Below are 22,438 nucleotides of genomic sequence, written 5' to 3' on the forward strand. Positions count from 1 at the left end.
AGCCATCAGAGAGGGATAACTATGAAACGGGGCCCTAGGCAAGATAACACTTTGCCCTCCACTGATGGTCACCTGGCTTATTTAGTTAGATTTGGCGGGGGCTAGCAACCACCAGGCCCCTAAACTCTCTCTAGACCCTAGGCAGCTGCCTAAGTTTGCCTTGTGGATGATCAGCATTGTATGCCATACAGCACATGCTGCCAGTATGCACCTCAAATACAGCATCCACACTACAAGTTCCAATGGCAGTCACATTGCAAGATTGGATTATCAAGCAAGACATTCTTACTTTTAAAATAATTTTTCAGAAACATTATGAGATATGCAAATATGTTACCACCTGTTAGGGTAGGACTGGAGTGGGTATATCATGACATTGAAGGGCTGATATGGTAAGGTGGTTTAAGGCCCAGTGCACACCGAGTGGTTTTAGCAGCGATCCGCCAACCGCATCTGTCTGTGAAACCGCTTGGCTAATGTATTTCAATGGGATGGTGCACACCAGCGGTTTGAGGTTTTTAGCAAACTGCAAACGTGCCTCCTGCTGCACATTTGCGGTTTGCAGAAGCGATTCTGCCTCAATGTAAAGTATAGGAAAAATGCAAACCGCTCTGAAAAATGCTAGATCAGAGCAGTTTTCCAGGCGTATTTGTTACAGAAGCTGTTCAGTAACAGCTTTTACTGTAACAGTATTTGTTATCTGCTTCACAAAAACGCCCGGCATGTTTAGAAAATGTCTCTAAACATGCCTAGAATCGCTCTGAAATCTGCTCCAAAAACCGCTAGCGTTTTGAGGATCTGCTAGCGGTTTTGGTGTGCACTGGGGCTAATAGTTTGATTCATAATCCATTCTGGAGATAAGCACAGTGTGTTTGTAGTGTAAGTGATACAAGAGAAGAGAAGTAGAATGGAGGGAGGAAGGGTAGTAGAGGGTCAGAATTGATGACATGGATGAGCAGATATCTATGAGTAGAATAGAGGGTCAGTGGGTACCACTACTGCATTTTAGTGCTGAGTCCTAGGCTTGAACATTGGCCAGGGCAAAATCTGCATGGAGTTTCTGTCTTCAGACACTTCAGACATTTCCTGCATCCTAAAAAACATACTAATAAGTCAACTGGTTTACCCCAAAACAATCCTATATTGAAAATATTAGACTATAACTGTGGTAGGGATTAGATTGTGAGCTCCTCTGAGGACAGTCAGTGACATGACTATGTACTCTGTAAAGTACTGCAGAAGATGTCAGTGCTATATAAATACATGATAATAATATGGTCGGACATTACAGTTTGACTATGGTAGGGATGAAATTGTAAGCTCCAGTGAGCAGTCAGTGACATGACTATGTACTCTGTAAAGTGCTTCAGGAGATGTCAGTGCTATATAAATAAACAATAATAATATGGTAGGACATTATACTATGACTATGGTAGGGTTAGATTGTGAGCTCCTCTGAGGACAGTCAGTGACATGACTATGTACTCTGTAAAGTGCTTCAGGAGATGTCAGTGCTATATAAATAAACAATAATAATATGGTAGGACATTATACTATGACTATGGTAGGGTTAGATTGTGAGCTCCTCTGAGGACAGTCAGTGACATGACTATGTACTCTGTAAAGTGCTTCAGGAGATGTCAGTGCTATATAAATAAATAATAATAATATGGTAGGACATTAGACTATGACTATGGTAGGGTTAGATTGTGAGCTCCTCTGAGGACAGTCAGTGACATCACTATGTACTCTCTACAGTGCTGCAGAAGATGTCAGTGCTATATAAATACATAATAATAATATGGTAGGACATTAGACTATGACTATGGTAGGATTAGATTGTGAGCTCCTCTGGGGACAGTCAGTGACATGACTATGTACTCTGTAAAGTGTTGCAGAAGATGTCAGTGCTATAGAAATACATAATAATAATATGGTAGGACATTAGACTATGACTATGGTAGGATTAGATTGTGAGCTCCTCTGAGGGACAGTCAGTGACATGACTATGTACTCTGTAATGTGCTGCAGAAGATGTCAGTGCTATATAAATACATAATAATAATATGGTAGGACATTAGACTATGACTATGGTAGGATTAGATTGTGAGCTCCTCTGGGGACAGTCAGTGACATGACTATGTACTCTGTAAAGCACTGCAGAAGATGTCAGTGCTATATAAAGTACTGCAGAAGATGTCAGTGCTATATAAATACATGATAATAATATGGTCGGACATTACAGTTTGACTATGGTAGGGATGAAATTGTAAGCTCCAGTGAGCAGTCAGTGACATGACTATGTACTCTGTAACGTGCTGAAGATGTCAGTGTTGCATAAATACACAATAATAGTTCCAAATGCTACTGGCTCCCCTGAAGAGTGCTCAGACTAGTGTACATAGTTGTGCACATTGTAACCCAAGTAGCAGTTGTTTGGTCAGAGAGACAGTGGGAGAGGGAGCATGAGCAGAGGGTGAGGGCAAGCAAAGTTAAGCTCCACACTCACCACAGTGACTGCAACAACACAGGAAGATGGATCCAGCGAGGTGTCCCTCATGACAAGCGTCCAGCGATTCATCTTCCTGCCAGCGGGTATGTGAGATGTCACGTGACATTACAGGACGGGCGCGAACAAGAAGTCAAGCGACCTCAGTACTTTACTTGATCCTCAGTGACGGTCACTTTTCACCACACAACGCTAAGCGATGTCACGACATCGTGTAAATGACTACTTGTCGCTCAAAAAAAAAAATTGATGAACATCGGGAAAATCGTTGGAAAAATCGTGAGGTGGTACATAGCATTAGAGAGAGGGCAAACAGACAGCATTAATGAAAATACATAAATACATTATTATGCCATCTTCAATTATAAGTAGTGATGGATGTAATTACACACATTGCTTACATGTCCATTATCATTGTTTGAGCTTTAGATGCTGCCCTCCTATTCACTCACGCACAATGAAAGACAAAACCTGCAACCCCCACTGTGTCCATTACACACTTCAAACACTGTCCTGTTGAATTCAGGGAGAAGTGCAGGCTGTGTAGGGGAGAGGATCAGATGATCCTACCGCTCCATAGCTAGTCATGGCGATCCTCCTGACATCTAGACATGCAGACATTCTAGCAGAGCACACAGCTGTCTGCAGAGTTTACTGTTTGTTTGTTTGTTTGTTTGTCTCACTCCCTCTGCAGACTCAGTAACATTTGGGGGTAGGGCGCTGTCCCTGTCTCCTCTGTGGAGGGGCAGAGAACAGCTATAAGCCAGACACCTTCTTCTTAGGGAGTATCTATAATTCTGAACTCTGAATGATTCTTTAGTGACTTAGCAGAAGGCTATTTGTGAAAAGAGCAGAGTAACCAAGCAGCTCAGGGTGACCCAAGCTACTAGGAATGTATAGGGGGATAAAAGGAACCAAATGCCCTCCTACTAAAAAAGCAAAGCTTGGTGTAATTTGCCTTCTTAAAACAGAAGGAAATCTTTTTCTCTCCAGTCCCTTACAACGGTCTTTCAGGACAGGAATTTTTATTTCCCCTTGGTCTGACAGTAATTTATTGCGCCTTCCCCATCAAAGCCGCTCCAAGCCGCTGCCTGGGTGGTCAGTAGGTAAAGGCGCCCCTGTGCACAATCCAACAATTTATTTTATATTAGTGGCGGGTAAGGATACCCTGAAGACTCCAAGTTACAGAAAACAAGATATCACAACTTCACTCAAATTATGAACATATGGCAATAGTGTAATGGGTCTTAGGAAGACCACTGCATACAGTAGTCAGAGTGGAGTGCTTATTTTGGGGGCTATTGTATAGAGCCATAAACCCCACCCCTTATTACTGTGCAGCTTAATGGGGCAGGGGTGTCCAATGAACTCTTCACTCACTTGCAGTAAGTGAAGTGCGTTGAAAGTAAGGGAATACAACTAGGGAAGGACAACCTGCACAAACCGCACCACTCAAGAAATATTGTTTGTCATAATAATCAATATATCTTTTTTTCCATATCAAACATGCATAAAAACAGTTAAACCACAAAAGCCAAATAAAGGGTGGCACGCTAAATATAATATATTTTAGCTTAAACTAGAAGTATATAATGAACAGAACCTCCAGCCAGGCAATATGAATAATAAATATAGGCATGACATGTGACATTATATCATATAAGGTATACATAAACCACTATTCAGATAGATAGAAAGCATATGGTGCAAGCTAAACAATGTGTATGGATATATACCAATCAATGTCCCAAAAAGGAAATGGCATAGGCCAGAGTGTGAAAGGAGAAGATCCAATGAAGGAACAAGGTCAGTGAAAGTGAATTGAGACTGGTCAATGGCTAGAATAGAGTGAGACAAGAGAGGTAGTGAGGAAGAAACAAAGGGAACCGCTAAGCAGGGAACCGCCGCGGCGGTTGAGTAAATAAGTGAGAGCTGAATAATGGAGGAGAGGAACCTTACCAAGCGGGAGAGTCCGTACAGGGGAGCATGCCAACCGACGCCTTTGCAATTCACCACTACACAGCGGTTTCTTCCAAGCTGACAGCCTGGAAGAATCCGCTGTGTAGTGGCGAATCGCAAAGGCGTCGCGTGGCACGCTCCCCCGTACGGACTCTCTCGCTTGGTATCTTATGGATTGTCTAATCTGCTGTATTAATAGTGTTAAACTAATGCAAAAGTTTTAACTGGTAATGAATGATGAAAGTGTTAATTGGTAATGAATGATGAAGTCTGAACAGAAATTAAGGACACAAAAAAAGTTTAGAATATCAGATCTAAGATAAGAAAACATCTTCCCAGAGAAAGCTCAGGAGAAATCTTTCTAGAATGAGTGCTAAATGTGCTAAAAATTGGGAGGTCAGAAGAAATGCAGTTAAATAAGCTTTAATAACTCAGCTATTGTGGACTGTGTAGAATTAAGCAGTGGTTTATCCATCTACACACATTACACATTTTTGAAAATTTGCTTTCCCATCAAAACAACTCAGTACACAGCCATTAACCACTTCACCACTGAGGGGTTTTACCCCCTGAGCACCAGAGCAATTTTCACCTTTCAGCGCTCCTTCCATTCATTCGTCTATAACTTTATCATTACTTATCGCAATGAAATGAACTATATCTTGTTTTTTCCGCCACCAATTAGGCTTTCTTTAGGTGGGACATTATGCCAAGAATTATTTTTTTCTAAATGTGTTTTAATGGGAAAATAGGAAAAATGTGGGGAAAAAAATAATTATTTTTCAGTTTTCGGCCATTATAGTTTTTAAATAATGCATGCTACTGTAATTAAAACCCATGAAATGTATTTGCCCTTTTGTCCCGGTTATAAAACCATTTAAATTATGTCCCTATCACAATGTTTGGCGCCAATATTTTATTTTGAAATAAAGGTGCATTTTTTTCATTTTTGCGTCCATCCCTAATTACAAGCCCATAGTTTATAAAGTAACAGTGTTATACCCTCTTGACATAAATATTTAAAAAGTTCAGTCCCTAAGGTAACTATTTATGTATTTTTTTTAATTGTAAATTTTTTAAAAAAATTTTAATTACAAAAAAAAAAAAATGGGGAGTGTGGGAGGTAATGAGTTAATTTTATGTGTAAAAGTCATTTATTTGTATGTGAAAAATGTGTAGGGTGTAGTTTACTATTTGGCCACAAGATGGCCACAGTAACTTTTTGTTTTAATGCGACCTCCAAGCTTCCTTCCGGCAGCTTGGAGGAAGTATAAGGAGGCTGGACACGTGAGTTTTTTCTCACAATGATCGCGCTGCCCATAGGAGAGCAGCGGATCATTGCGGGGCTTAGATCAACAAACGGGAATGGATTTTCCCGTTCATTGATCTCTGGGCGAGCGGGCGGCGGCGTGTTTACTAGCGGCGGGCGGCGTGTTTATGAGCGGGAGCGCGGACAGCGTCGGGAACACGGAAAGTACGTATTTCTCCTTCCCTGGTTGTTAAAGGATGGAAAAAGGGGCGGAGAAATACGTACGCGCGGGGGTAAAGTGGTTAATGTCTAAACCACTGGCAACAAAAAGTGAGTACACTCCTCAATGAAAAATGTCAAAATTCTGCCGTTAGACATTTTTCCTCTCTAGGGCCAAGATACTCTGTGTTATACGGTCTCAGATGTGAATGGGGAGCAGATTTATTATTTATTTAAGTATTTATATAGCATCGACATATTACAGAGCGCTGTACAGAGTATATTGTCTAGTCACTAACTGTTCCTCAGAGGGGCTCACTATGTAATCCCTATCATAGTCCTATGTCTATGTATGTATCGTGTTGTGCATTAATCATAGTCTAGGGGCCAATTTTAGGGGGAAGCCAATTAACTTATCTGTATGTTTTTGGGTTGTGGCAGGAAACCAGAGTGTCCGGGGGAAACCCATGCAGACATGGGGAGAACATACAAACTCCTTGCAGATGTTGACTTGGCTGGGATTTGAACCAGGGACCCAGCACTGCAAGGCGAGAGTGATAACCACTACTCCACCATGCTGCCCCCAGATGTGTTAAATTTGGTGTTATCGCTCTCACACTCTTTCATACTGGTCACTGGAAGTTCAACAAGGCAGAGAACTCTCTGAGGATCGTACAGTATACAGTACATATAGATGGCCTAGGCTATAAGAAGATTACAGGCTGAAACTTAGCTGCAGCATGGCGGCCAAGACCATGCAGCGATTTAACAGGACAGGTTCCATTCAGAACAGGCCTTGCCATGGTTTCCAAAGGAGCTGAGTGTATATGTACACAGCTTTATATGCAGAGGTGGTCCTTTGCAAATAAATGTATGAGCGCTAGCAGTATTGCTACAAAGAGTGAAGGGGTCAGCCTGTCAGTGTTCAGACCATAGGTCACACACTGCATCAAATTGGTCTGCATGGCTTTCATCCCAGAAGGAAACCTATTCTACAGATGATTTACAAAAAAGCCCGCAAACAGTTTGCTGAAGACAAGCAAACTATGGATTAATGGAACCAAGTACTGTGTCTAATGAGTCCAAAATGAACTTATTTGGTTCTGATGGTGTCAAGCGTGTGTCACAGCAACCAGGCCAGGTGTACAAAGACAAGTGTGTCTTGCCTTCAGTCAAACATGGTGGTTGGAGTGTCATAGTTTGGGGCTGCATGAGTGCTGCTGGTACTGGGGAGCTACTGTTCATTGAGGGATGTATGTATGCCAACATGTACTGTAAAATATTGAAGCAAAGCATCATCCCCTTCTTTTGGAAACTGTCCCCAGGGCAGTATTCAAACTTGATAATGATCCCCAAACAAACCTCCAAGACAACCATTGCCTTACTAAAGAAACTGAGGGTGAAGGTGCAAGCATGTCTCAAGACCTAAACCCTATTGAGCTTCTGTGGAGCATCCTAAAATGGAAAATGGAGGACTGCTGGGTCTTCAACACCCCCCAGCTTTATTATGGAGGAGTGGAAGAGGATTCCTGTGAAGCTCTAGTGAACTCCATGCTCAAGAGAGTTAAGGCAGTGCTGGACACACAAAATATTAACACTTTGGACACAATTGTGACTTTCTTCACTTCAGGGGTATACTTACTTTTGTTGCCATTTATAATTGTGTGTTGTGTTATGTTGGTGGGACAGCACATTTACACTGTTATACAAGCTGTTCACTGACTACTTTGCATTGTAAGAAAGTGTCTTATCCGCAGTGTTGTCCCATTAAAACATATAATAAAAAATTAACAAAATTTAAAAGGTGTACTCACTTTTGGCAGATACTGTATCTGTCTATGTGCGTATCTGTAGTAGCTCCACCCAACTATTTTAGTATACAGTGGTGTGAAAAACTATTTGCCCCCTTCCTGATTTCTTATTCTTTTGCATGTTTGTCACACTTAAATGTTTCTGCTCATCAAAAACCGTTACCTATTAGTCAAAGATAACATAATTGAACACAAAATGCAGTTTTAAATAATGGTTTCTATTATTTAGTAAGAAAAAAAACTCAAAACCTACATGGAGCTGTGTGAAAAAGAAATTGCCCCCTGAACCTAATAACTGGTTGGGCCACCCTTAGCAGCAATAACTGCAATCAAGCGTTTGCGATAACTTGCAACGAGTCTTTTACAGCGCTCTGGAGGAATTTTGGCCCACGCATCTTTGCAGAATTGTTGTAATTCAGCTTTATTTGAGGGTTTTCTAGCATGAACCACCTTTTTAAGGTCATGCCACAACATCTCAATAGGATTCAGGTCAGGACTTTGACTAGGCCACTCCAAAGTCTTCATTTTGATTTTCTTTAGCCATTCAGAGGTGGATTTGCTGGTGTGTTTTGGGTCATTGTCCTGCTGCAGCACCCAAGATCGCTTCAGCTTAAGTTGACGAACAGATGGCCGGACATACTCCTTCAGGATTTTTTGGTAGACAGTAGAATTTATGGTTCTATCACAGCAAACCTTCCAGGTCCTGAAGCAGCAAAACAATCCCAGACCATCACACTACCGCCGCCATATTTCACTGTTGGTATGATGTTCTTTTGCTGAAATGCTGTGTTACTTCTACGCCAGATGTAACGGGACACGCACCTTCCAAAGAGTTCAACTTTTGTCTCGTCGGTCCATAAGGTATTTTTCCAAAAGTCTTGGCAATCATTGAGATGTTTTTTAGCAAAATTGAGACGAGCCTTAATGTTCTTTTTGCTTAAAAGTGGTTTGCGCCTTGGATATCTGCCATGCAGGCCGTTTTTGCCCAGTGTCTTTCTTATGGTGGTGTCGTGAACACTGACCTTAATTGAGGCAAGTGAGGCCTGCAGTTCTTTAGATGTTGTCCTGGGGTCTTTTGTGGCCTCTCGGATTAGTTTTCTCTGCTCTCGGGGTAATATTGGTCGGCCGGCCACTCCTGGGAAGGTTCATCACTGTTCCATGTTTTTGCCATTTGTGGATAATGGCTCTCACTGTGGTTCGCTAGAGTCCCAAAGCTTTAGAAATGGTTTTATAACCTTTTCCAGACTGATAGATCTCAATTACAGTACTTTTGTTCTCATTTGTTCCTGAATTTCTTTGGATCTTGGCATGATGTCTAGCTTTTGAGGTGCTTTTGGTCTACTTCTCCAGGTCAGATAGCTCCTATTTAAGTGATTTCTTGATTGAAACAGGTGTGGCAGTAATCAGGCCTGGGGGTGACTACAGAAATTGAACTCGGGTGTGATAAACCACAGTTAAGTTATTTTTTAACAAGGGGGGGCACTAACTTTTTCACACAGGGCCATGTAGATTTGAATTTTTTTTTCTCACTAAATAATAAAAACCATCATTTTAAAACTGCATTTTGTGTTCAATTATGTTATCTTTGACTAATAGTTAACGGTTTTTGATGAGCAGAAACATTTAAGTGTGACAAACATGCAAAAGAATAAGAAATCAGGAAGGGGGCAAATAGTTTTTCACACCACTGTAGTCTAAATGCTGTTGAATATGTCCCACACAGCAATGAAATGGTGAGAGTGAGCAAAAGTCTGAAGCGAGAAAGCCATGCGCACCCTAAGAGATACTATCTTGATATGGGAAATGGCCCTCCCAGACTTTCTTTATCATTATAGGTGACTTTAACCAAGCCAATCTACACTCAGAGATGCCATGCTACTGACAGCACAAATGCCCTCCCAGGAACCAGAACACTCTTGACCACTGCTACACCATCCTCAAGGGTGCATACAAGCCTGCCCCACAACTTGCGTCCCTAGGCAAATCAGACCCCACAGCTTAGTTCAACTGATCCTCACATACAGATGGTGCCTTGAGACTTCCAAGCAAGTCCTCAAGACAACCGAACAAATGACAACAGAAGCGAACCAAACACTACAGGCCTGTTTCAACAGTACTGACTGGTCTGGCCTCATATCACCAAACCTGGATGTATGGGCAGACAATGTCACGTCCTACACCGACTTCTGTAAGGAGACTTGCATCTTGTTAAAGTCCTATAGAGTGTTTCCCAACAACAAACCCTGGTTCAACAACAAACTATGTCTGCTACGTAGACAGGGTCGGATTTGTACTTTCCAGTGCCCTAGGCCTGCTGTCACCAAGCGCCCCCCCCCCCCCAAAAAAAAAAAATTGTCCAACACTCTGAATAGCGATCATTGGTTTGAATGGGCTCATCTCAGTTGTGCTGCTCTGCCTCCCATTCAACAAATAATTCCTGTAATTTGCGCTCCTGCCCGAATGTGCACAGCACGCGATAGTGTTCTGGGCATGCATACTTGAGAAATGACGCTGATGTATGACCGGTACTTGTCAAGAATGCATAACACTGTACCGGCCTCAGTTGCTGTGCACATCTGGGCAGGAGCAAGATATTACATGGAGCGCGAGTGGCCAGAGCATGCGCTGCTTCTTTGTCCTCTGTGCGACTGGCTGCAGTCAGAGCCACATACAGGTGACAGGGAGCGCGAGTGGCCAGAGCATGCACTGCTTCTTTGTCCTCTGTGCGACTGGCTGCAGTCAGAGCCACATACAGGTGACAGGGAGCGCGAGTGGCCAGAGCATGCGCTGCTTCTTTGTCCTCTGTGCGACTGGCTGCAGTCAGAGCCACATACAGGTGACTGACAGGGAGCGCGAGTGGCCAGAGCATGCGCTGCTTCTTTGTCCTCTGTGCGACTGGCTGCAGTCAGAGCCACATACAGGTGACAGGGAGCGCGAGTGGCCAGAGCATGCGCTGCTTCTTTGTCCTCTGTGCGACTGGCTGCAGTCGGAGCCACCAACAGGTGGCAGGGCAGTGCAATGGAGAGAAGCCCATCCAAAACAGAGAACAGGTAAGTAGAAAACATCCTGTCAAGACCCACTTTGGATGTTCTGTTGTAATTACAGTGGACCTGAACTCAGAACTTCCTCTCTGCTCTAAAAGATACGCAACAACATAACCTTTCAATAAAAACATTTTTGTTACAGCTGATACAAATCCTGCAATAAATCTGCAGTGTGTCTACTTCCTGCTTTTATGGAAGCAGACATATTTTTAACATCCTGTGCTTTCAAATGAGCTTAGCTGGTGTGGCAGTCAGGTGACACAGTGTAGAGAGCAAATTACAACTTGTGACACAGAGGAGGGGGAATTAGACAGGCTCTCGAAATACATACAGGGTACATTTCTGTGTTTTCCCTCTGTCCTGTGCAAGAGTTCAGCTCCACTTTGAAGCATCTGAATGACATTTATTTATATTTGCTGAAAAATCTATGCATCTCTTTTGAATGCTGAATGTACATATGGTGGTGTGCTCTAACATATTGACAGTATACAGGAACAAAGTCTGAAGAAGGCTTATTTAAATTGCCTTTAAAACGTTTTTTTTAGGGTAAATGAGGCATGTAGCATCATGTTTTTTTTAATGATGTGGGGACTTAAAATCCCTCTCTCAGATGGGAAATCCGAGTTTGCTCGGATAGTGCCATTCAGATTTTAAAAAATATCCGAATTGCTATTCAATAGTGGAAAAAGTTCAGATTATCTGGGTAGTTCGGATTAGTGTTGGGCGAACACCTAGATGTTCAGGTTCGCGAACGTTCGCCGAACATCGCCGCGATGTTCGGGTGTTCGCGCCGAACTCCGAACATAATGGAAGTCAATGGGGACCCGAACTTTCGTGCTTTGTAAAGCCTCCTTATATGCTACATACCACAAATTTACAGGGTATATGCACCTTGGGAGTGGGTACAAGAGGAAAAAAAAATATTTGAAAAAGAGCTTATAGTTTTTGAGAAAATTGATTGTAAAGTTTCAAAGGAAAAACTGTCTTTTAAATGTGGAAAATGTCATGTTTCTTTGCACAGGTAACATGCTTTTTGTCGCCATGCAGTCATAAATGTAATACAGAGAAGAGGTTCCAGGAAAAGGGACCGGTAACGCTAACCCAGCACCAGCAGCAGCACACGTGATGGAACAGGAGGAGGAGGCGCAGGAGGAGAAGGCCACGCTTTTTGAGACACAACAACCCAGGCCTTGCATGAGGACAAGAAGCGTGCGGATAGCATGCTTTTTACCGCCATGCAGTCATAAATGTAATAAAGATGAGAGGTTCCATAAACAGGGACCGGCAACGCTAACCCAGCAGCAGCAGCAGCACACGTGATGGAACAGGAGGAGGCGCAGGAGGAGAAGGCCACGCTTTGAGACACAACAACCCAGGCCTTGCATGAGGACAAGAAGCGTGCGGATAGCATGCTTTGTACCGCCATGCAGTCATAAATGTAATAAAGATAAGAGGTTCAATAAACAGGGACCGGGCGGCAACGCTAACCCAGCAGCAGCAGACGTGATGGAACAGGAGGAGGCGCAGGAGGAGAAGGCCACGCTTTCAGGCGCAACTCAGGCCTTGCATGAGGACAAAAAAATGCGTGCGCAAAGCAATGCAATGAGTAGTTTTCAGGACACAATGGGCTATTCGGAGGAGCTAATCCCACCCCCACAATCTTCTACCTGTGAAAGGTCAATGGAACAGCCACAAATGTTGTGCCCGGATTCACAACCTTTTTCTGTGGAAAATGCACCTCGCACTGAAATGCAAGGCGAGGCCGAGGATGAACATGACGTCAACAACTCAACATGACGCAAAATGGGGGCGGAACAGAAAGCTGCTTTCAATGTTTTGAAGGCCTTAATTGCCTCCGGTGGCCAGTTAGATGCATCATTCATCACACCCAAATCCCAGAGCAATGTGTGCAGGAATTTGAATCGCAGGAGGTGTACCGAGATCATCTGGACAAGTGACCAAGTGACCAAGTGACAAGTGACAAGTGACAAAGTGAAAAGTGACAAAGTGACAAAGTGACTGACAAAGTGACAAAATGACAAAGTGACAAAATGACAAAGTGACAAGTGACAAGTGACAAAGTGACAAAGTGACCAGTGACAAAGTGACAAGTGAGAGGTTGTTCTGGGGAGCTCTACTCCACTGCACACAGTCACATATGAGGAGAGGTCTCGTCGGGACTGCTGATCCTCCTCAGCTTGCTCAAAGCCTTGAGGGTCCTCTGCTTGGAGTTCGCCGGGGTTCAGCTTGGTGTCGGGGTCGGCGGCGTCCTCCTCACTCCAACGTGGCAGATCTTCTGTTGAAGGAAAAAAAAAACAAAATTTTTTAAAAGTCCAGTACCGCTTCTGAAGGACTCACCAAGTCAATCTAGCGCACCATCGCTCGCTGGGTGATGTCCTCCCTACGCGCTGGAATTCTACGCTGCACATGCTAGCACGCTTTTGCGCAGTGCCGAGGCGCATTCCAGCTAGCTACCAAGCTTCTGTGGATCTGATTGGGCCACCATGTTGGATCTCTGCCAAGTCCTCCAAAATTTTGAGCAATCCACGTTGCTTGTGACTGAGCAGTGACAACTCTACAGTCAGCATTACAATACCACTGCTGTGTTTACTGAAGAAATCAATGTTGAAGATGGAAACCGCTGGCATGATGCAAGTGGGGGAATCTGAAGATGAAAACGATCAGCGTGATGATACCAACATCAGGCAACCTGCCTCAGGAAACGCTGGTCCCAGCTATGACAAAGAACAGGACGAGGAACAGCTGGAGTTGGAGCAGGAATTGGATGCCCCCACTGCCGAGGGACAGAGCGGTGCACGTTGGACTTCCACAATTTAGCGGGAATGGACAGCAGAAGAGGAAGAAAGTGATGCTGGTGACGAATATGGTGCATCACAACAATCACAACGCTCACAAGAACATGAAGACAGAGGAGTCTGGCAGGATTCTCTGGCACACATGGCTCAATTCATGCTAGACTGCATTGAACGCGGCCCGCGCATTATTCACTATTCATTATTATTCATTATTCTGGACAACACCAATTACTGGGTTTATACCCAGTTTATACAAACACAATGTTAAAAAACTGATTGAAGAAAGTGTCAGACAGGTCAAAAATGGAACAATTCCAGCAGGCCCTTGAGGATGGAGACTTTAGAGAGGAGATTGACATCCTCCTCCTTCTCTAGCCAGTTGTATGCCGACAGACTGACTTCAGCAAACCCAGGAGGACCAGGAGGGCAGCAAAGAACACAAGCTGCTGCTAGTGCCCAAAAGGGAATCGTATTAGCAGTGTCCTTGGAGTGGGAACATTTTCTGACACCCATGCAGCAGCCCACAGAACAGCAATCGGGCAGTTCCACGTCCTCCAACACCAATCGCCTGGAGAAGATGGTCAAGGACTACATGTCAGATGGCGTAGCTGTGTTGAACAATCCATCTGCAGACAGACGGTGAGTGTGACAGCACAGAAGGACCATGGCAACTCACTCATAGTACCACAGTTTGATAGTGCTGCCCAAAAAATTATATGGATCCGTGGACCCGGGCAGTACTGGGAAGTGGGAATGCAGATTTTAGTACCTAAACACACGATACAACATGTTTTCCGGGGTCGGACTCTGAGGCACATACAGATGGTCCCGATCATCATCCTCATCATACAACTCTTCTCCTGAATCTGACCCACCCACCACCTCTGCCACCCCAACATCCCCAGACACAGACCCCTCATCGTCCTCAACATTAACTTGGGATGCTGGCCTGAGCCCGACCTCCTCCTCCACATCAGGCCCCATCATCTCCTCAATGGCAGCCCTCAATAATCGCTCTGGCGCCGGACCGATGGACACAACGTTCTCCTCCAGGGAGGGCTGCTGCTGACCACTGGCTGCTGGGGTGGATGTTATAGCTTGCGTGGGGCGTTGGCTGTTGCTGTTGTTGGGAGTGCTGCTCACAGCGGAGGTCTCTGAGGAACTCATGGTGAGCTCATATAGTGGTTGACATTGAGTGGAGTATTACTGATCCCAGCAATATACACACTGACTGGCAGAGTACGCAATGCTATATAGTGGTTGACGGTGAGTGAAGTACTACAGATCCCAGCAATATACACAGTGACTGGCAGTACAATGGTATGGGTGGGTGAGCAGAGTACTACAGATCCCAGCAATGCTATATAGTAATGGGGTGACTGAGTGAGCGGCAGTGTACTACTGTTCCCAGCAGACACAGAGTGGCAGTAGACACAATGCTATATAGTGTGGCTGAGCGAGCAGTGTACTACTGTTCCCAGCAGACACAGAGTGGCAGTAAACACAATGCTATATAGTGAGGCTGAGCGAGGTACACAGAGTGGCAGTAAACAGAATGCTATATAGTGTGGCTGAGCGGTGTACCACTATTCCCAGCAGCGACACAGAGCACAATGCTATACAGTGGCGGGTGAGCGGTGTACCACTATTCCCAGCAGCGACACAGAGCACAATGCTATACAGTGGCGGGTGAGCGGTGTACTACTATTCCCAGCAGACACAGAGTGGCAGTGAACAGAATGCTATATAGTGTGGCTGAGCGAGGTACACAGAGTGGCAGTAAACAGAATGCTATATAGTGTGGCTGAGCGAGCGGTGTACTACTATTCCCAGCAGACACAGAACAGTAAACAGAATGCTATATAGTGTGGCTGAGCGAGGTACACAGAGTGGCAGTAAACAGAATGCTATATAGTGTGGCTGAGCGAGCGGTGTACTACTATTCCCAGCAGCGACACAATGACTGGGGGGACCCTGGCTAGCGTGGCTGGAGCGCGAACTACCCTGCCTGCCTACCCAAAGCTAAACCCACAGACAAATGGCGGAGATATGACGTGGTTCGGGTATTTATTTACCCGAACCACGTGACCCGTTCGGCCAATCACAGCGCTAGCCGAACGTTCGGGGAACGTTCGGCCATGCGCTCTTAGTTCGGCCATGTTTGCCGAACGGTTTGGCCGAACACCATCAGGTGTTCGGCCGAACTCGAACATCACCCGAACAGGGTGATGTTCTGCAGAACCCGAACAGTGGCGAACACTGTTCGCCCAACACTAGTTCGGATATTCAAATATTGAATGAGCACCACTGCTCAGGTGTATTTAAAATGACAGTTTAGCAATGAAAGGGAAAAGAACAGCATTTTTTATCCTGCAGTCTCATAGATGGTAGGAGCTGGAAGACAGAAAATGAGTCAGGAAAGAGTTAACTAAGGAAGAGAAGCGACCACTGCTAAAACAGTCATAAATTAGGACTAGCTAAATTAACAACTGCTGGGGTCAGTGTCAAAGTTGTAAAAGTGGTAAAGAAACTGCAGAGCTGTCTGATGTTTGGGAATGCCTGCATTAAAACTCAGCGGAACTTAGTTCTATCTGCTTTGTAATGTAAATCCCTGGTATTTCTCACATCGATCTGTAAGTCTATCATACAAAGAAAGGAATGGATTATCAGGTGACCGTTATGATTGATCCTGATTGTTTTAACACATCAGGAAGTGAGAGAGAGATGCAGGGATTGGGTAACTGTGGAATTCAGCTATTAGTGCAGAGCAGGGCGCTGGGTGGCCCAGAAGAGATGATTTACTTTGAGATATGACCTCTTATCTCTTCAAGTCATGCCGCCCTTCTTATCTTATCTAATTTTATCGCCCTAGGCCGTGGCCTTTCGGGCCTTTCCAGAAATCCGGCCCTGTACGTAGAGCCAAAGAGTTGGTTCATAGGAGCAGTACCTCAGAGGATTATAGGGTGGCCAGGAATACCCTAAACATTTAATTGAAAGCTTAAAAAAAGAAAGTTCTAGCCGAAGATCAAAACAGGTTCTACTGTAGATTTGAGGACAACCAAGCAAACTCCCCCCCAAGACCGTGCCCACCACCTGTCTACTGCCACGCCAGTCCAAACCAGCCTGGGCCCCCCAGGCACACTGGTAGCTGAAGAAACAGAGGTACTCAAACATCTAAAGAAACTCAACCCCAATAAAGCACCAGGCCCTGATGGCGTGTCATACCTCTGCCTGAAAACCTGTGCAATCCAGTTGGACCCAGTCCTCACCACCCTATTCACACAAACTCTAAAAGAACACAAGATTCCCTCCCACCTAAAAAGTCCACAATCATTCCTATCCTGAACAAACCAGGAGCCGCCAACCTCAACAACTACAGACCAGTCGCACTAACATCAAACGTCATGAAGATCTTTGAGAGGCTGGTTCTGTCCCACCTCCAAGCACACAACCAAGGACTAGACAGACCCATACCAGTTAACCAATAGATCAAACAGGTGCATAAAGGAAGCCATCAATATCTACCACCTTGACAGGCTTAACACCTATGCCAAGATTCTCTCCCTGGATTTCCGTCTTCAACTGCATTAATCCCAACATCCTCTTTTACCAGCTAGTTCACCTAAAGTGCATCCCAGCCTCTGTGTAGTTGGCTAAAAGACTTTCTAACAAACAGGATTCAGGTAGTTAGGTTTGATACCTTCTCCTCAAAGGTACGAGTCACTAACACAGGGTGTGTCCTGCCCCCAATCCTGTTCTAGTTGTACATCAACTACTGCACTTCAACAAACAACTCTGCCAAAGTCATCAAGTTTGTGGACAACACTACCATCCTAGGCCTTATAGACACAAACATTGATTAAGCTTTTTTTCCAAGAGATTGAGAATGAGAACATCTGCAATTGGTGTAGGGAAAACAAGCTCATCCACAATATAGCTAAAACCACAGAATTGATCATCAATTTCAGGAAAGGCCTCCCCCACCCCCCCAATCCCACCAGTCCTCATTGAAGGCACAGAGGTCACCATAGTCCTGTTCGCCCGTTTCCTGAGTACCATCATCTTCAGTGACCTAAGATGGGAAGAAAATGCCACTAGAACCCAGAAGAAAGCCCGACAATGACTCGTCAATTGAAAAAAGTGGCATGTTGTAATACCTTATGACCGGCTTCTATTCTTCTACCATCAAGTCGATACTATGCTCTTCCATCATCATATGGTATGATGACCTTGACCTTCTCTACTTCTCCAGTCAACATTCCAGGGCCATCAGGAAAGCAAAAAACCCCTCTCACTCCAGCAACCAATAAACAGAAACTCCTTCTTACCCCAAGCCGTCCAGCTCCTCAACCCCCCCCCCCCCCCATTACCCAACCCCCCCCCCCCCCCCCCCCCAGCAAGAAAAATGTGGACAAACATGTTTTTAATAAAAAAAAAAAAACCTATCCAGCCTATATTGATTGGTTTGGGTAAAAGTTATAGCGTTTACAAACTATGGTGCAAAAAGTGAATTTTCCCATTTTGAAGCATCTATGACTTTTCTGACCACCTGTCATGTTTCATGAGGGGCTAGAATTCCAGGATAGTATAAATACCCCCCAAATGACCCCATTTTGGAAAGAAGACATCCCAAAGTATTCACTGGGAGGCATGGTGAGTTCATAGAAGATTTTATTTTTTGTCACAAGTTAGCTGAAAATGACACTTTGTGACAAAAAAGAAAAAAAAAGTTTCTATTTCTGCTAACTTGCGACAAAAAAAATGAAATCTGCCACGGACTCACTATGCTCCTCTCTGAATACCTTGAAGTGTCTACTTTCCAAAATAAGGTAATTTGTGGGGTGTGTTTACTGTCCTGGCATTTTGTATGTGCCTAATTGTAAGCTCCCCTGTAAAGCCTAAAGGTGCTCATTGGACTTTGGGCCCCTTAGCGCAGTTAGGCTGCAAAAAAGTGCCACACATGTGGTATTGCCGTACTCAGGAGAAGTAGTATAATGTGTTTTGGGGTGTATTTTTACACATACCCATGCTGGGTGGGAGAAATATCTCTGTAAATGACAATTGTTTGATTTTTTTTACACACATTTGTCCATTTACAGAGAGATTTCTCCCACTCAGCATGGGTATGTGTAAAAATGCACCCCAAAACACATTATACTACTTCTCCTGAGTACGGCGATACCACATGTGTGGCACTTTTTTGCACCCTAACTGCGCTAAGGGGCCCAAAGTCCAATGAGTACCTTTAGGATTTCACAGGTTATTTTTGTTTCAAGACTACTCCTCACGGTTTAGGGCCCCTAAAATGCCAGGGCAGTATAGGAACCCCACTAATGACCCCATTTTAGAAAGAAGACACCACAAGGTATTCCGTTAGGAGTATGGTGAGTTCATAGAAGATTTTATTTTTTGTCACAAGTTAGCGGAAATTGATTTTAATTGTTTTTTTTTTTTCACAAAGTGTCATTTTCCGCTAACTTGTGACAAAAAAATAAAATTTTCTATGAACTCACTATACTCCTAACAGAATACCTTTGGGTGTCTTCTTTCTAGAATGGGGTCATTTGTGGGGTTCCTATACTGCCCTGGCATTTTAGGGGCACTAAACCGTGAGGAGTAGTCTTGAAACCAAATGTCGCAAAATGACCTGTGAAATCCTAAAGGTACTCATTGGACTTTGGGCCCCTTAGCGCACTTAGGGTGTAAAAAAGTGCCACACATGTGGTACCGCCGTACTCAGGAGAAGTAGTATAATGTGTTTTGGGGTGTATTTTTACACATACCCATGCTGGGTGGGAGAAATATCTCTGTAAATGACAATTGTTTGATTTTTTTTACACACAATTGTCCATTTACAGAGAGATTTCTCCCACCCAGCATGGGTATGTGTAAAAATACACCCCAAAACACATTAAACTACTTCTCCTGAGTCGGCGATACCACATGTGTGACACTTTTTTGCAGCCTAGGTGCGCTAAGGGGCCCAACGTCCTATTCACAGGTCATTTTGAGGCATTTGTTTTCTAGACTACTCCTCACGGTTTAGGGCCCCTAAAATGCCAGGGCAGTATAGGAACCCCACAAGTGACCCCATTTTAGAAAGAAGACACCTCAAGGTATTTCGTTAGGTGTATGGCGAGTTCATAGAAGATTTTATTTTTTGTCACAAGTTAGTGAAAAATGACACTTTGTGAAAAAAAACAATAAAAATCAATTTCTGCTAACTTTTGACAAAAAATAAAATCTTCTATGAACTCGTCATACACCTAACAGAATACCTTGGGGTGTCTTTTTTCTAAAATGGGGTCAGTTTGTGGGGTTCCTATACTGCCCTGGCATTTTACGGGCCCAAAACCGTGAGTAGTCTGGAAACCAAATGTCTCAAAATGACTGTTCAGGGGTATAAGCATCTGCAAATTTTTATGACAGGTGGTCTATGAGGGGGCGAATTTTGTGGAACCGGTCATAAGCAGGGTGGCCTTTTAGATGACAGGTTGTATTGGGCCTGATCTGATGGATAGGAGTGCTAGGGGGGTGACAGGAGGTGATTGATGGGTGTCTCAGGGGATGGTTAGAGGGGAAAATAGATGCAATCAATGCACTGGGGAGGTGATCGGAAGGGGGTCTGAGGGGGATCTGAGGGTTTGGCCGAGTGATCAGAAGCCCACACGGGGCAAATTAGGGCCTGATCTGATGGGTAGGTGTGCTAGGGGGTGACAGGAGGTTATTGATGGGTGTCTCAAGGTGTGATTAGAGGGGGGAATAGATGCAAGCAATGCACTGGCGAGGTGATCAGGGCTGGGGTCTGATGGCGTTCTGAGGGTGTGGGTGGGTGATTGAGTGCCCTAGGGGCAGATAGGGGTCTAATCTGATATGTAGCAGTGACAGGGGGTGATTGATGGGTAATTAGTGGGTGTTTAGGGTAGAGAACAGATGTAAACAATGCACTTGGGAGGTGATCTGACGTCGGATCTGCGGGCGATCTATTGGTGTGGGTGATCAGATTGCCCGCAAGGGGCAGGTTAGGGGCTGATTAATGGGTGGCAGTGACATGGGGTGATTGATGGGTGGCAGTGACAGGGGGTGATTGATGGGTGATTGACAGGTGATTGACAGGTGGTCAGTGGGTTATTACAGGGAAGAACAGATGTAAATAATGCACTGGCGAATTGATAAGGGGGGGGTCTGAGGGCAATCTGAGTGTGTAGGCAGGTGATTGGGTGCCTGCAAGGGGCAGATTAGGGTCTGATCTGATGGGTAACAGTGACAGGTGGTGATAGGGGGTGATTGATGGGTAATTAGTGGGTGTTTAGGGTAGAGAACAGATGTAAACAATGCACTTGGGAGGTGATCTGACGTCGGATCTGCGGGCGATCTATTGGTGTAGGTGGGTGATCAGATTGCCCGCAAGGGGCAGGTTAGGGGCTGATTGATGGGTGGCAGTGACAGGGGGTGATTGATGGGTGATTGACAGGTGATCAGTGGGTTATTACAGGGGGATAGAGGCATACAGTACACGGGGGGGTGGGGGGGTTCTGGGGGGGGGGTCTGGGGAGAATCTGAGGGGTGGGGGGGTGATCAGGTGGGAGCAGGGGGCAGTTTAGGGCATAAAAAAAGAATAGCGTTTACAGATAGTGACAGGGAGTGATTGATGGGTGATTAGGGGGGTGATTGGGTGCAAACAGTGTTCTGGGGGGTGGGCAGGGGGGGTCTGAAGGCTGGGGTGGGAGATCAGGGGGGCTGTGGGCAAAAAAAAAATGTGTGGTGTATACTTACTACTGCTTCCTCCTCGCTGGTGGTCTCTGGAACAATGAGACCATGAGGCGAGGAGGAAGCGTGTATAAAGCACTTTGTTTACCTAGCAAAGTGCTTTATACACTTAATTTAGCTGGATTCCGGATTTCCTCTGCCCGCCGGCGCTGCTAATTGGCCAGGGGCTGGAGTCTAAGTCCCCGGCCATCGATCCCCGGCGGAGGATCACGTCACGGATGACGCAATCGCTCCGCCCATGCCCGTACAAGTACCGCTGCCTCTGTGCATGCGGCGGTCCTTGCGGGATCCACTTTCCGGCCGCCCCTGTGCAGTGGGCGGTCGTTAAGTGGTTAAAGTGGACCCAAATTAAAAATACAAGATTTCAGTAATAAAATCTATTTTCTAAATTATAATAATAAATAGCAGCCTTTTTTCAGCTGCATGATGACAAATATAAAATATTTTACATTTATTGGAGGAACCCCTCCCTTCCTTTCATATTGCCGGGACAGAATCTGGCAAACTGGTGGAGTAGGTGGTGTCTGGCAAAGGAGGAATTGCTAATGGCTGCCACCTGTATAACCCTAGTTATGAAAAGAGAAGGGTGAAAAGCATGCACTGAAATGCTCATAGGCTTGAAGGAGTGTTTATGTATCTTTATATGTGTCAGAGTGGTGCAACTAAATATTTTGAATTTAAAAAAATGTTTGGTTTGGGTCCGCTTTAAGAAAAGTGCAAATCCATTCCCTAAGCAGATTAAGAAGTGTTCATTAGCAGTTCTACAGATAGTGTAGGCTAGATGTGATTAGTGAAGGGCTCCTCCCCCCTCACTCAGAGCTTGCTGACAGCAGGTGTGTTGGTTACCTCAGCAACAGCAATTCCCCTCACACACTGCACTGCCTGGCAGACCTTCCTAGCTCCTTCTATTCCTTACAGTTTAAAGGGGTTCTTTCGCGAAAAAAGTAGGCAGTTAAAAAATGTGACAGATGACAGGTTTTGAGCCAGTCCATCTTTTTAAAGGGGATTCTCAGGGCTTTCTTTGTTTTCAACAGCATTTCCTGAACAACAGTTTAACTGCC

At 44.7% G+C, this 22,438-nt stretch overlaps 1 protein-coding gene across 4 annotated transcripts in view; it reads left to right on the top strand.

Annotated features, from left to right (window-relative positions):
* The window catches only part of TEX11 (testis expressed 11), a 239,213-nt gene that overhangs the window by 173,027 nt on the left and 43,748 nt on the right, over positions 1–22,438 (top strand). The window lies entirely within an intron of this gene.

Source organism: Hyperolius riggenbachi, chromosome 8 (genome assembly GCF_040937935.1).
Source record: "Hyperolius riggenbachi isolate aHypRig1 chromosome 8, aHypRig1.pri, whole genome shotgun sequence".
In the NCBI taxonomy this organism is placed as follows: domain Eukaryota; kingdom Metazoa; phylum Chordata; class Amphibia; order Anura; family Hyperoliidae; genus Hyperolius; species Hyperolius riggenbachi.